The following is a 16,389-nucleotide window of genomic DNA, read 5'->3' on the forward strand; positions in this document are numbered from 1 at the left end:
TGAGCAGAGTTATAATGTCATTTAGTCTATATCCATTACCATGTGTCCTGTCACCCCTATAACTCTAAAGGGTCAGTTGAATTGCAGGCGATGCCAGTCTAGTGCGACGTGCGTGTGTATGAGGAACTTATGGTACCCCCTATGGGGCTGCGAACACAAATCTGTGATTGCAGTGTGAAATCGGGCCGAGCTGGGGGGCTATTTTGTGTGCCATTGTTGGCGTTCCAACGCCGTTGTTACACCACATCTCATACTTACTTACTTTTTAAAAAGCATTTCAGGGAGATTATATATTGACTTACAACCAGTTGTAAAGGAGCCCCAAAGCAGTTAGATATATTTGTTGATGTAAGCACTAAAAATTCCGGTAAATAAAATTAATTATTTCATTTGAATGTATATATCTCTGGGGGTTTATGATGTAACAGCAACATCATGGGGGAAAGGTGCAATCAGGGAGATTGCTAGACTCTTCAGGGAGTCAAGGAGATTGCTACTATTTCAGGGAGTCTCCCTGACAATCAGGGAGAGTTGGCAAGTACAGCAGGTAAAATACTGTAACTTGCCAAAGTATTCACCCCCCCTTGGCTTTTTACCTTTTTTGTTACATTACAACCTGTAATTTATTTCTTTATTTTATCTGAATTCTATAATGGATCTGCACAAAATAGTCTAATTTGGTGAAGTGAAATGAGAAAAATATATATAAAAAAGAATCTTTATAAATAAAATTCTGAAAATTGGCATGTGCATATGTAATCACCCCCTTTGCTATGAAGCCCCTCAAAAGTTCTGGTGCAACCATTTACCTTCAGAAGTCACATAATTAGTGACATGAAGTTCACCTGTGTGAAATCTAAGTGTCACATGATCTGTCAGTATAAACACATCTTTTCTGAAAGGCCCCAGAGGCTGCAACACCACTAAGCAAGAGGCATCACACCATGAAGACCAAGGAGCTCTCCAAACAAGTCAGGGACAAAGTTGTTGAGAAGTACAATTCTGGGTTGGGTTATAAAAAAATATCCAAATCTTTGTTGATCCGCCGGAGCACCATCAAATCCATCATCATCAAATGGAAAGAACATGGTACCACAACAAACCTGCCAAGAGAGGGCCGCCCACCAAAACTCACAGACCGGGCAAGGAGGGCATTAATCAGAGAGGCAGCACAGAGACCAACGGTAACCCCGAAGGAGCTGCAGAGTTCCACAGCAGAGACTGGTGTATCTGTGCATGTGACCACAATAAACCGTACACTCCATAGAGCTGGGCTTTATGGAAGAGTGGCCAGAAAAAAGCCATTACTTAGTGATAAAAATAAGAAGACACGATTTAAGTTTGCCAAAAGGCCTGTGTTGGCGACTCCCCAAATGTATGGAGGAAGTTGCTCTGGTCACATGAGTCTAAAATTTTACTTTTCGCCCACCAAGGAAAACGCTATGCCTGGTGCAAACCCAACACATCCCATCACCCAAGAACACCATCCCCACAGTGAAACATGGTGGTGGCAGCATCATGCTGTGGGGATGTTTTTCAGCAGCAGGGACTTGGAAACTGATTCGAGTCGAGGGAAAGATGGATGGTGCTAAATACAGGGATATTCTTGAGCAAAACCTGTTTCAGTCTGCCTGTAATTTGAGACTGGGACGGAGGTTCACCTTCCAGCAGGACAATGACCCAAAGCATACTGCTAAAGCAACACTCGAGTGGTTTAAGGGGAAACCTTTAAATGTGTTGGAATGGCCTTGTCAAAGCCCAGATCTCAATCCAATTGAGAATCTGTGGTCAGACTTGAAGATTGCTGTTCACAAGCGGAAACCATCCAACATGAAGGAGCTGGAGCAGTTTTGCCTAGAGGAATGGGCAAAAATCCCAGGGGCAAGATGTGGCAAGCTCATAGAGACTTATTCAAAGCTACTTGCAGCTGTAATTGGTAGCTCGACAAAGTACTGAATAGTTATGCACACTGAAGTTTTCTGTTATGTTGTCCTAAATGTTGTTTGATTTACAATATAAAAAAACTTCACAGTTGTAGGCATGTTCTGTTAATGAAATGATGCACACCTTCAAATAATCCATTTTAATTCCAAGTTGTGAGGCAACAAAACATGAAAAATGCAAAGGGGGGTGAAAAATGCAAAGGCACTGTAAGTATTGAACACCAACATTTTTCTCAGTAAATATATTTGTAATGGGACTATTGTAAAGAATTTTTTTACCAAATGTCAGCAACAACCCATGCAATCCACACATGCAAATAAATCAAACCATAGATGTCCATAAATTAAGTTATGTGTAATAATGTGAAATGACACAGGATAAAAGTATTGAGCACATGAAGAAAGGGAGATGCAAAAATGCATGGAAAGCCAAGACACCAGCTGAAATCTATCAGTAATTAGAAAGCAATCCAGCCCTTTGTCAAATTAATATAAACTGGTTCAGTCCCAACTGATAGCCCATAAAAAAGTATCATTACCAAGAAGCAGAATTTATTAATACTTTGTACAAAAGCCTTTGTTGGTAATGACAGCTTCAAGATGCCTCCTGTATGGAAAAACTAGTCTCATGCATTGCTCAGGTGTGATTTTGGCCCATTATTTCATACAAAGAATCTTCAAATCTTGAAGGTTCTATGGGCGTCTTCTAAGAACTCTGGGCCTGATTCAGACCCGCTCGCTTTGATGCGTTCGCACGCAGCCTTCGATGTTTGCATTCTTCTGCATGCGTACGCATCGCAGTGCGCGTACCAGTCCATGCGATCGCTGAGCGAAGGCCCCTTGTGCATAGATGCCTTGCTAGCTTGAGTGACAGGACGAGCTGTTTGTGGGTGGTGACAGGGGTTGGTTGTTGGAAAAGGGGAAGTGGTGGTGCGAACACAGGCATGCCTGAGTGTCTTAACGCCATTTCAGAGGCGTGCATAATTAAGACAAAGCATCACAGTACATGTCACCTGGCTGAATGTTACACTGAAGCACTCGCAGTGCTTGCGGTAGGGTATGGTCAGCCACAAGTGCTGCGATGTTGCTGATTGTTGCATACACTTCCTGGAGATGACGTGTATTGCAAAGGGAAAGTGGGCATACACACCACATAGCTGTGTGATCGCGGGATTTGCATACTTTGGCAGCGTGCAAACGCATATAGAGAGCGGGTCTGAATCGGGCCCTCTGATCTTTAGTTCTTTCCATAGATTTTCACTTGGATTCAAGTCAGGTGATTGGCTGGACCATGCTAACAGCTTTATTTTATTTCTCTGAAACCAATTGAGTGTCCTTTGTGTGTGTTTGGGATCATTGTCTTGCTGGAATGTCCACCCTCGTTTCATCTTCAGCATCCTGGTAAATGGCAGCAGATTTTTATCAAGAATGTCTCGGTACATTTTTCCATTCATCCTTCCTTCAATTATATGAAGTATGCCAGTACCGTGTGCTGAAAAACAGCCCCACACCATGATGGTCCCACCTTCAAACTTCACTGTTGGTATGGTGTTTTTGGGGCAGTGGCGTAACTAGGGGGGTCAAGCGGGGCACGTGCCCTGGGCGCCGTGGCAGACCATATCGTAATCGTAACATTTTTGGGGCCTACCAACCCACAAATGACCAGTGATGCGCGGGCACGTATGGACGATAATGATATCGACCATCGTCCATGCATGTAGGCCAACCTGGTCGATATATCAACCAGGTTACGTTGATCGCGGGTCTCCGGTCCGTCGTTGGTGGTGTGCTGGATGAACGATTTCAATCATCCAGCACACTGGGAAAGTGCAGGGCGATCAGTCAGCGATATCATTATCGCTGACTGATCGTACCGTGTGTACGTACCATAATAATGAGCAGGCAACTGTGCCTGCTGGTGCTGACTGTAGGGGGAGCTGCAGCAGAAGTGCGCTGCCCCTCCCAGGCAGTCACTGTCATTCTCATCCTGAGAGAGCTGCTGGGTGACAGAGTGACTCACTCTTCCTTCCCCGGCGCTCTCTCTGCTCCAGAGCAGCCACTGGCCAGCCAGGTGAGTATTGGTTTCTTTGCTGGGGGGAAGGGGGGGGATGACTTTTAAAAACAATTGATGTGAGTCTGTGTCAGTGTGTGTGACTGTGTACCTGTGCCAATGTGTCTGTGTCAGTGACAGTGTGTGCGTATCTGTGTATCTCTGTGTCAGTGTGTGTGTTTGTCAGTGTGTGTATGTTTCAGTGTGTGTGTATCTGTGTCAGTGTATGTGTGTCATTGTGTGTGTGTATCTGTGATGGTGTGCAGAGAGACGACAAGGGGAGGGAGGCGATGGTGTGGCTGAGAGACGACACAGGGGGAGGGAGACGATGGTGTGGCTGAGAGACTATGCAGGGGGGAGATGATGGTGTGCTGAGATGACGTAGGGGGGGCTGTGATGGTGTGGCTGGAAGACGACGCAGGGGAGGATGTGATGGCATGCTGAGAGATGATGTGGAGGTGAGGCAATGGTGTGGCTGAGAAACGACGCAGGGGGGAGGCTATGGTGTGGCTGAGTGACGACATGGGGGGAGGTGATGGTGCGCTGAGAGACAACACAAGGGGAGAGACAATGGTGTGGCTGAGAGACGACATGGGGGGAGGTGATGGTGCGCTGAGAGACGACACAAAGGGGGAGGCAATGGTGTGGCTGAGAGACTACGCAGGGGGGAGATGATGGTGTGCTAAGATGATGCAGGAGGGGGAGGAGATGGCGTGCTGAGAGACTATGCGGAGGTGAGGCGATGGTATGGCTGACAGATGATGCACAGGGAGGCGATGGTGTGGCTGACAGGTGATGCACAGGGAGGCGATGGTGTGGCTGAGAGACAACATGGGGGGAGGTGATGTGTGCTGAGAGACGACGCAGGGGGGAGGTGATGGTCTGGCTGAGAGACGACGTAGGGGAGGTGATGGTGCACTGAGAGACTATGCAGGGTGGGAGGTTATGGTGCGCTGAGAGACGATGCAGGGGGAGATTGTGTGACTCAGAGATGGAGATGGTGTGGCTGTGAGATGCAGGGTGGAGATGATGATGGTGTGCTGAGAGACGCAGGGGGAAGGAAGTTACACAGGGGGGATGAGTCTGGTTGAACCGCTGTTGTATGATGATGACCTTGTTAATATTCCTACACAAACAGGCATCTTTTGGACGATGTGAACTACATGAATAGTGAATACCGACTGAAGACGCAGCTTTCCAAGCAAGGATACATTTCTTCAGAGGTTCCACATTGTGAGAAACCACAGTATAGGTAAGGTGCATATGGAATGGAAAGGAATGTCTGTATAATCCCGGCAAGAGTTAAATGACAGGTGTTGAAATCCCGATTGAAGGAAAGCCGGGCGATGGGCGCGGACAGCCGCAGGGGGGGAGGGTTAGGTTTAGGGTTCCCGGGGGGGATTTAGGGTTAGGCATACCCCCGGAAGGTTAGGTTTAGGCTAGGGGAAGAGGGGTTTAGGGTTAGGCAACCCCGGGGGAGGTTAGGGTTAGACACCCCCCCGGGTGACTTAGGTTTAGGCGGCGGGGAAGGGGGGGTTAGGGTTAGGCACTTAGGGGGGAAGTTAGGGTTAGGCACCACCAGGGCAGTTTCTAGGGTCTGAGGCTCCCAGTGCGAGCAGTCAAAATGCGCCCCCCCTCTCGAAGCAGTAATATTGCGGAGTGGGCATGGCGTCATCGTGAGGGGGTGTGGTATCACAGTAAGGGAGCGTGATCTAGAAAGACCACAGAATGACAGCCACCGTGACTACTGAGTACAGGGGTGTCTAACCTGTCAGAGGCAAAGCGCTGAAAAATATATGTAGCTAAACAAAAGACAGACAGCATGCACGCGCCGGAGGCGCGCGCTCCAAAAATGGGGTGTGGCCTAGCTGTCACAAGCCCACGCCGCATTTCTGTGTGCATGCCTTTGGTGTGACATTTGCAGAAGTATGACCTTGCATCAGACCCGGTTTTAGTCGCGTTGGGAGCGAGCCCAGCCAGATCCACATAAAATACACTGCAACAAACCACTTCCACATAAAATATATTGGAAAAGCCAGAGGCACATAAACTACGTTTTAAAACCACATCCACCTCAAATACATTATTAAATCCAGAACCACATAAAACACATTGAAAAAACATGATTCACATAATACACACTTCATTCCAGCCCCCTCCCTTGCCATTCCATCCCGACAGGCCTTAGGCTCCCCCCCCCCCCCACTGGCTCTCAGGCAAAAGTGCCCATTATGCAGTGCCCCCTGCAGTTGTCCCCATATGCAGTGTCCCCTGTATTTATGCCCCTTATGCAGTGCCCGCAGTGGTAGTGTAACTTATGCAGAGCCCCCATTAGTAGTGCCCCCTGTAGTCATGTCCCCTGTAGTCATGCCCCCATCAGTAATGCCCCCAATAGTAATGGTCCCTGTTGTAGTGTCCCCTTTATAAATTCCCCAGTATTAATGCCCCTGTATTAGTGCCCCCAATAGTAATGCTCGCTTTGTAGTAGTGCCCCCAGTAGAAGTGCCCCTGGCCCCTGAGTAATGCACCCAGTAGTGGTGCCTCCTAAGCAATAACCCCAGTAGAAGTGCCCCCCGAGTAATGTCCCCAGTAGTAGTGCCCGGGTGCCCCCAGTAGTGGTGTCTCCCCCAGCAGAAGTACCCCCAGAGTAATGTCCCCAGTAGTAGTGCCCGGGTGCCCCCAGTAGTGGTGTCTCCCCCAGCAGAAGTGCCCCCAGAGTAATGTCCCCAGTAGTAGTGCCCGGTTGCCCCCAGTGGTAGTGCCTCCGCCAGTAGAAGTGCCCCCCTTATAATGTCCCTAGTAGTAGTGCCCGGTTGCCCCCAGTAGTAGTGTCTCCCCAGTAGAAGTGCCCCCCTTGTAATTACCCTAGTAGTAGTGCCCGGGTGCCCCCAGTAGTGGTGTCTCCCCCAGTAGAAGTGCCCCCAGAGTAATAACCCTAGTAGCTGTGCCCAGGTGCCCCCAGTAGTGGTGACTACCCCAGCAGAAGTGCCCCCAGTAGTAGTGCCCGGGTGCCCCCAGTAGTTTAGCCTCCCCCCAAGTATTGTCCAGGCTGCCTGCACAGAAAAAAAAAAAAAAAAAACAGTAATTTTACCTTCAGCCCCGCTCTGGCGTCCGCTCCGTTCGGCTGCTCCTCTCTCTGCACTATGGGAAAGACGTCATGACGTCCTCCCATAGTGCACATTGTGGGAGCCGGAAGCAGGAGCCTCCGTCTCCATCTCCGTCTCCGGCTGCTCTGCCGGGCGCCCGCTGGTAACTGAATCTCAGCGGGCGCCCGGCAGTTAACAGGCTGTTTCTGCAGCAGGGGTAGGAGGCAGCGCGCCCCGTGCGATTGCACGGGTCGTCTGCCCCTAGAAACGGCCCTGGGCACCCCTAAGGAAGGGGGTTAGGGGGTAGAATAGGTTAGAGAATACTTACCAGTGGACGATCGGGATTTTCAGTGCTGCCGGGATGCCACTGTCAGGATTTGAACCGCCGGTCATGAGAGTGACGAAAAATGGTTGGCGTGTCATGTTGGCATGCCCCATTTTCCGTGGCCACGCCCTCCCGGTATGTGACCACGCCCATTTTTTTGCTGCACGCCTCCAGTGCGCAACTATAATATTCTATGTGTTTGTGTGTGTGGGGGGGGGGGCACCGTTCTTCAACTTGCACTGTACTCCAAAGACCCTAGTTACGCCACTGCTTTGGGGTGATGTGCAGTGCCATTTCTCCTCCAAACATGGTGTGTGTTATGACATCCAAAGAGTTCAATGTTGGTCTTATCTGACCAGACTATATTCTCCCAGCATTTCACAGGATTGTCCAAATGTTGTGCAGCAAACTTTAAACAAGCTTCAACATGCTTTTTCTTCAGCAATGGAGTCTTGCGTGGTGAGCGTGCATACAGGCCATGGCGGTTGTTTTCTTTGAAACAATTGTACCTGCTAATTCCAGGTCTTTCTGAAGCTCTCTACAAGTGGTCCTTGGCTCTTGCGCAGCTCTTCTGATAATTGTTTTCAATCCCCTTGCGAAATCTTGCGAGGAGCACACAGTCGTGGCTGGTTTATGGTGAAATTATATTCTTTCCACTTCCGGATTATGGCCCCAACAGTGCTCACTGGAACATTCAGAAGTTTATAAATCTTTCTGTAACCAATGCCATCAGTATGTTTTGCAACAATAAGGTTGTGAAGGTCTTGAGTGAGCTCTTTGCTTTTACCCATCATGAGCTGCTTTTTGTGTGACACCTTGGTAATGAGACACCTTTTTATAGGCCATCAGTTGGGACTGAACCAGTTTATATTAATTTGACAAGGGGCTGGATTGCTTTCTAATTACTGATAGATTTCAGCTGGTGTCTTGGCTTTCCACGCCTTTTTGCACCTCCCTTTATTCATGTGTTCAATACTTTTTCCCTGTGTCATGCCACATTATTACACATAACTTAATTTATGGACATCTATGGTTTGATTTCTTTGCATGTGTGGATTGCATGGGTCGTTGCTGACATTTGGTGAAAATTTAATTACAATAGCCCCATTACATATATATTTACTGAGAAAAATGTTGATGTGTTCAATACTTTTGTACCCGCTTTATACATCTCCTGCATTTCATTTGACCCGTAAGATTGCGCCCAGCCACACACGGCTGTACACCAGGGAAGAACGTTGTAGCAGCATTAGCATAAAGACAAATCTTAGAATCAGCCCCATAGGGCTCTATTTAATAATTATCTTAATCACCGGCGCCATATTTAGTTTAGTATCACAGTGATACTAATAAATATGCCACCGGTATTTAACATAACTCACCTATCCGATGAGGACCCGCAGTGTCTCCCGCCTCTGCTGCGTCCTCTATTACAGGTGCAGAGTATGGCCTCTCATGTAAGTGTCTGTGTTCTCAACCAGTCATGCGACACGCCAGCGACGGCCCGCTGAGCAATGCGAATGTGCGCTTTGCACTTACACTGGGAGGCTTTGCTGAAGCCGGAAAGGCTTTTGCTGGGTCTCCATTGCTTACAATGGGAAGAATACCTCGAACGCCATCTATACATGGTAAAAGCGGTCGTGCAGTCACAAACAGATGTACGGTAAGCTTGCCTCTGATGGCTAATTACAGAAGAGATGTCATAAGTTCTAAAGGGGTTATGACTGGTTCCTAAATAGAGCTATAAGCAGATGCAATGCAGGGGGAATTGTAACAATGCCAATGTGCCAGGAAAGAATCTGGAGGGTTCCGTGACATGTTAGAACACTACAAAGTAGTAACTTTGCAGACGAGGGCAGGTAGCAGGTGTTCCTTGGCTCATGCTCCCTCCTGGGACCCTGTAAAATACACTAGGACCCTCTCCCTTTTTCCCCCTATGTAAAATAGAAACAAGGCAGACCACATTGTATTGTGTAATCAGTTATGTATTGTATATTTTTTTCTTTAACACTCAAAACCCTAATGATAATAATATACAATCAGCTTAAACCAAAGCAAGGTGCCTGTATTCGCTCCCAGCTATACATCTGACACGGAACATTTTCACTATGAGTCATGTGAGACGACACACCAAATATAAAGTTACAGAATGTGCAATATATATATATATATATATATATATATTAGGGGTGTGCACCGGCCACTTTTCGTGTTTTGTGTTTTGGTTTTGGATCTGGATCTTTCTTCGTGTTTTGGATCTGGATTGGTTTTGCCAAAACCACCCTTCCGTGTTTTGGGTTCTGGGTTTTGTGTTTTGGATCTGTATTTTTTTGAAAAAAAGCATAAAAACAGCTAAAATCACAGAATTTGTAGGTTTTTCTGCTCCTATGCTATTATTAACCTCAATAACCTTAATTTCCACTCATTTCCAGTCTATTCTGAACACCTCACACCTCACAATAGTGTTTTTATGTCCAAAAGGTTGCACCGAGGTAGCTGGATGACTATGCTAAGCGACACGAGTGGGCGGCACAAACACGTGACCCATCTAGGAGTGACACTGCAGTGGCAGGCAGGATGGCAGTTAGAAAAACTAGGCCCCAAACTGTACATAATGCAAAGAAAAAAAGAGGTGCAAGATGGAATTGTCCTTGGGCCCTCCCACCCACCCTTATGTTGTATAAACAGGACATGCACACTTTAACAAATCAATCATTTCAGCGCCAGGGTCTGCCACACAACTGTGGCTGAAATGATTGGTTCGTTTGGGCCCCCACAAAACAAGCTGGCAATTAATGTGTCCCTGCACAAACTGGCTCTACGGAGGCAAGATGTCATCCTCATCCTCCTCATCCACCGATTCCTCACCCTCTTCAGTGTGTACATCCTCATCCTCACAAAGTATTAACTCGTCCCCACTTGAATCCACCACCACAGGTCCCTCTGTACCTTCTGGAGGCTGGTCTCCCTGGAAGAGCTGATAATTCATTTTGATGAACATCATCTTCTCCACATTCTGTGGAAGCAACCTCCTACGCCTTTCGCTGACAAGGTTCCCGGCTGCACTAAACACTCTTTCGGAGTACACACTGGAGGGGGGGCAACTCAGGTAAAATAGAGCCAGTTTGTACAGGGGCCTCCAAATTGCCTCTTTTTCCTGCCAGTACAGGTATGGACTGTCTGACATGCCTACTTGGATGCTGTCACCGATGTAATCCTCCACCATTCTGTCAATGGTGACAGTATCATATGCAGTGACAGTAGACATGTCAGAAATTGTTGCCAGGTCCTTCAGTCCGGACCAGATGTCCAAACTTGGTCCTGCCTGCCCTGCATCACCGCCAGCGGGTTGCTTAGGATACCTAAGTTTTTTCCTGGCAGCCCCAGTTGCGGGAGAAAATGAAGAAGGAGCCGTTGACGTGTCACGTTCCGCTTCAGCTGACAGTGTGTTCACCAGCAGGTCTTTGCACCTCTGCAGGCTTGTGTCGGCCGGAAAGAGAGACACCACATAGGCTTTAAACCTAGGATCGAGCACGGTGGCCAAAATGTAGTGGTCTGATTTCAACAGATTGACCACCCTGGAATCCTGGCAAAGCGAATGAAGGGCTTCATCCACAAGTCCCACATGCCGAGCGGAATCGCTCCGTCTTAGCTCCTCCTTCACTTTCTCCAGCTGCTTCTGCAAAAGCCTGATGAGGGGAATGACCTGACTCAAGCTGGCAGTGTCTGAACTGACTTCACGTGTGGCAAGTTCGAAGGGCTGAAGAACCTTGCACAACACGGAAATCATTCTCCACTGCGCTTGAGTCAGGTGCATACCCCCTCCTTTGCCTATGTCATAGGTGGATGTATAGGCTTGTATGGCCTTTTGCTGCTCCTCCATCCTCTGAAGCATATAGAGGGTTGAGTTCCACCGCGTCACAACCTCTTGCTTCAGGTGATGGCGGGGCAGGTTCAAGAGTGTTTGCTGGCGCTCCAGTCTTCGGCACGCAGTCGCTGAATGGCGAAAGTGGCCAGAAATTTTTCGGGCCACCCAAAGCGTCTCCTGCACGCCCCTGTCGCTTTTCAGAAAATTCTGCACCACCAAGTTTATTGTGTGAGCAAAACATGGGACGTGCTGGAATTTGCCCAGATGTAATGCCCGCACAATATTGGTGGCGTTGTCAGATATCACAAATCCCCAGGAGAGTCTAAGTGGGGTAAGCCACTGGGCGATGATTTCCCTCAGTTTCTCTAAGAGGTTGTCGGCGGTGTGCCTCTTACTGAAACCGGTGATACACAGCGTAGCCTGCCTTGTAACGAGCTGGCGTTTCTGAGATGCTGCTACTGGTGACGCTGCTGCTGTTGCTGCGTAAGGTGATACATCTACCCAGTGGGCTGTCACAGTCATATAGTCCTTAGTCTGCCCTGTTCCACTTGTCCACATGTCCGTGGTTAAGTGGACATTGTGTACAACGGCATTTTTCAGGACACTGAGGACACTTTTTCTGACGTTTCTGTACAGTCTCGGTATCGCCTGCCTAGTGAAGTGGAATCTAGACGGGATTTGGAACCGGGGACACACTACCTCCATCAATTGTCTAAATCCCACTGCACTAATGGCGGATACCGGACGCACGTCTAACACCAACATAGCAGTCAAGGCCTCAGTTATACGTTTTGCTTCAGGATGACTGCTGTCGTACTTCATCCTCCTCGCTAAGGACTGTTGGAGGGTCAATTGTTTATTAAAAGTAGTGGTGTTCCTACTTCCTCTCTGGGATGATGAACGACTCCCAGCAGCAGCAGCAACAGCAGCAGCGGCAGCAGTAGGCGTAGCAATGCAGGATCCTCCGGAGGAATCCCGGATAGGAGAGTCAGTCATGCCAGTGATATGGCCTGCAGGACTACTTCCGATCCTGACTAAGGAGGAAATTGACGAGGAGGGAGTTGACGGTGTGGTTTGCAGGCGCTTGGATACAACAGGACAATGGGATTTAGGTGTCCCTGGACTGCTTACGGTCTGAGCCAAAGTTTCTGAACTTGACAGTAACTTTTTATGAACGCGCTGCAGGTGCCGTATAAGGGAGGATGTTCCTAGGTGGTTGACGTCCCTACCCCTACTTATTTCACCTTTACATATGGTACATATGGCAAGACAGTTGTTGTCCGGATTTGGATAGAAATATTGCCAGACCAAAGAGGTGGAATGTTTGGTCTTCTGCCCAGGCATGACCGTGATGGGCTTTTTCATCCCACGGACAACAACTGTCTCCCCCGGAGCCTGATTTAAACAAACCACATCACCATCAGAATCCTCCTCGCCAACTTCCTCCTCAGCGCCAGCTACACCAGTATCCTCATCCTGTTGTACTTCAACAGTGACATCTTCAATTTGCATATCAGCAAGTGGACTGTGGGTGCTCCTTTCAGCACTTGCAGGGGGCGTGCAAATGGTGGAAAGAGCCACCTCTTCCCGTCCAGTGCTGGGAAGGTCAGGCATCGCAACCACCACCACACTTGGACTCTCTTTGGGGATTTGTGATATCTTCTTAGAAAGCACAGTTCTTCGCTGTGCTTTTGCCAGCTTAACTCTTTTGATTTTTTTAGTGGGAGGAGTGCTTCCATCGTCATGTGAAGCTGAACCACTAGTCATGAACATACTAGGGATCGACCTTAGCCGTTCCTTGCCACTCCGTGTCGTAAATGGCATATTGGCAAGTTTACGTTTCTCTTCAGCTGATTTAAATGTCTTTTTCAAGGTCATTTTCCTGAACTTTGCCATTTGGGATTGTATGTGCCCTCTACTATGACATTGGGCATCGGCCTTGGCAGACGACGTTGATGGCATGTTATCGTCTATGTCATGACTAGTGGCAGCAGCTTCAGCACTAGGAGGAAGTGGTTCTTGATCTTTCTCTATTTTATTTTTATCGGAGAAAGTTTGGTCCTCCATTTATGTTATATCGATTTGATATATACGTGCGGCTAAACACAGAAAATAAATTTTTTTTTGGTTCGGACTGGAGTGTACTTTGTGGGTTACAGCACCCTTTAACGGTCAAGCCAGCCGGCCCTTTACTTATGACACAGGCGCACTCTTGGCACTACTTTGTTGATGCACGTGCGGCTACTGCGCACACAATTCACAAACACAGAAAATAATTTTTTTTTGGTTTGGACTGGAGTGTACTTTGGGGGTTACAGCACCCTTTAATGGTCAAGCCAGCCGGCCCTTTACTTATGACACAGGCGCACGCTTGGCACTACTTTGTTGATGCACGTGCGGCTACTGCGCACACAATTCACAAACACAGAAAATAATTTTTTTTTGGTTTGGACTGGAGTGTACTTTCGGGGGTTACAGCACCCTTTAACGGTCAAGCCAGCCGGCCCTTTACTTATGACACAGGCGCACGCTTGGCACTACTTTGTTGATGCACGTGCGGCTACTGCGCACACAATTCACAAACACAGAAAATAATTTTTTTTTAGGTTTGGACTGGAGTGTACTTTCGGGGGTTACAGCACCCTTAACGGTCAAGCCAGCCGGCCCTTTACTTATGACACAGGCGCACGCTTGGCACTACTTTGTTGATGCACGTGCGGCTACTGCGCACACAATTCACAAACACAGAAAATAATTTTTTTTTTGGTTTGGACTGGAGTGTACTTTCGGGGGTTACAGCACCCTTAACGGTCAAGCCAGCCGGCCCTTTACTTATGACACAGGCGCACGCTTGGCACTACTTTGTTGATGCACGTGCGGCTACTGCGCACACAATTCACAAACACAGAAAATAATTTTTTTTTTGGTTTGGACTGGAGTGTACTTTCGGGAGTTACAGCACCCTTAACGGTCAAGCCAGCCGGCCCTTTACTTATGACACAGGCGCACGCTTGGCACTACTTTGTTGATGCACGTGCGGCTACTGCGCACACAATTCACAAACACAGAAAATAATTTTTTTTTGGTTTGGACTGGAGTGTACTTTCAGGGGTTACAGCACCCTTTAACGGTCAAGCCAGCCGGCCCTTTACTTATGACACAGGCGCACGCTTGGCACTACTTTGTTGATGCACGTGCGGCTACTGCGCACACAATTCACAAACACAGAAAATAATTTTTTTTTGGTTTGGACTGGAGTGTACTTTCGGGGGTTACAGCACCCTTTAACGGTCAAGCCAGCCGGCCCTTTACTTATGACACAGGCGCACTCTTGGCACTACTTTGTTGATGCACGTGCGGCTACTGCGCACACAATTCACAAACACAGAAAATAATTTTTTTTTAGGTTTGGACTGGAGTGTACTTTCGGGGGTTACAGCACCCTTTAACGGTCAAGCCAGCCGGCCCTTTACTTATGACACAGGCGCACGCTTGGCACTACTTTGTTGATGCACGTGCGGCTACTGCGCACACAATTCACAAACACAGAAAATAATTTTTTTTTGGTTTGGACTGGAGTGTACTTTCGGGGGTTACAGCACCCTTTAACGGTCAAGCCAGCCGGCCCTTTACTTATGACACAGGGGCACTCTTGGCACTACTTTGTTGATGCACGTGCGGCTACTGCGCACACAATTCACAAACACAGAAAATAATTTTTTTTTAGGTTTGGACTGGAGTGTACTTTCGGGGGTTACAGCACCCTTAACGGTCAAGCCAGCCGGCCCTTTACTTATGACACAGGCGCACGCTTGGCACTACTTTGTTGATGCACGTGCGGCTACTGCGCACACAATTAACAAACACAGAAAATAATTTTTTTTTGGTTTGGACTGGAGTGTACTTTCGGGGGTTACAGCACCCTTTAACGGTCAAGCCAGCCGGCCCTTTACTTATGACACAGGCGCACGCTTGGCACTACTTTGTTGATGCACGTGCGGCTACTGCGCACACAATTCACAAACACAGAAAATAATTTTTTTTTAGGTTTGGACTGGAGTGTACTTTCGGGGGTTACAGCACCCTTAACGGTCAAGCCAGCCGGCCCTTTACTTATGACACAGGCGCACGCTTGGCACTACTTTGTTGATGCACGTGCGGCTACTGCGCACACAATTCACAAACACAGAAAATAATTTTTTTTTAGGTTTGGACTGGAGTGTACTTTCGGGGGTTACAGCACCCTTAACGGTCAAGCCAGCCGGCCCTTTACTTATGACACAGGCGCACGCTTGGCACTACTTTGTTGATGCACGTGCGGCTACTGCGCACACAATTAACAAACACAGAAAATAATTTTTTTTTGGTTTGGACTGGAGTGTACTTTCGGGGGTTACAGCACCCTTTAACGGTCAAGCCAGCCGGCCCTTTACTTATGACACAGGCGCACGCTTGGCACTACTTTGTTGATGCACGTGCGGCTACTGCGCACACAATTCACAAACACAGAAAATAATTTTTTTTTTGGTTTGGACTGGAGTGTACTTTCGGGGGTTACAGCACCCTTAACGGTCAAGCCAGCCGGCCCTTTACTTATGACACAGGCGCACGCTTGGCACTACTTTGTTGATGCACGTGCGGCTACTGCGCACACAATTCACAAACACAGAAAATAATTTTTTTTTTGGTTTGGACTGGAGTGTACTTTCGGGGGTTACAGCACCCTTAACGGTCAAGCCAGCCGGCCCTTTACTTATGACACAGGCGCACGCTTGGCACTACTTTGTTGATGCACGTGCGGCTACTGCGCACACAATTCACAAACACAGAAAATATATTATTTTTTTAGCACTTGGGGGGAGCACCCCTGATGGACAGAGCACCCCCTGGACAACACTACAGCACCCCTTTAGGACTGGGACACTGCACAGGACTTTGGAACTGACTGCACAACACAGTCCAGCCAGCCCCTATGGACTTTGAAGTAGTGGACACAGCCCCTATTAACAACAGCAGCACAGCACAACACAGCCAGCCCCTATGGACTTTGAAGTAGTGGACAACAGCAGCACTACACTACACTACACTACACAGCACTAACTCCCACCCTCCCTCTT

The 16,389-nt window shown here is 48.1% G+C and overlaps 1 protein-coding gene across 1 annotated transcript in view; it reads left to right on the forward strand.

The window, feature by feature from the left end:
* Nucleotides 1-16,389, forward strand: part of LOC148513667 (CCN family member 3-like) — a 35,783-nt gene that overhangs the window by 4,800 nt on the left and 14,594 nt on the right. The gene's annotated exons all lie outside the window — the stretch shown is intronic.

This window comes from Taudactylus pleione, unplaced genomic scaffold, assembly GCF_031769625.1.
Source record: "Taudactylus pleione unplaced genomic scaffold, aTauple2 ptg000274l, whole genome shotgun sequence".
Lineage (NCBI taxonomy): Eukaryota > Metazoa > Chordata > Amphibia > Anura > Myobatrachidae > Taudactylus > Taudactylus pleione.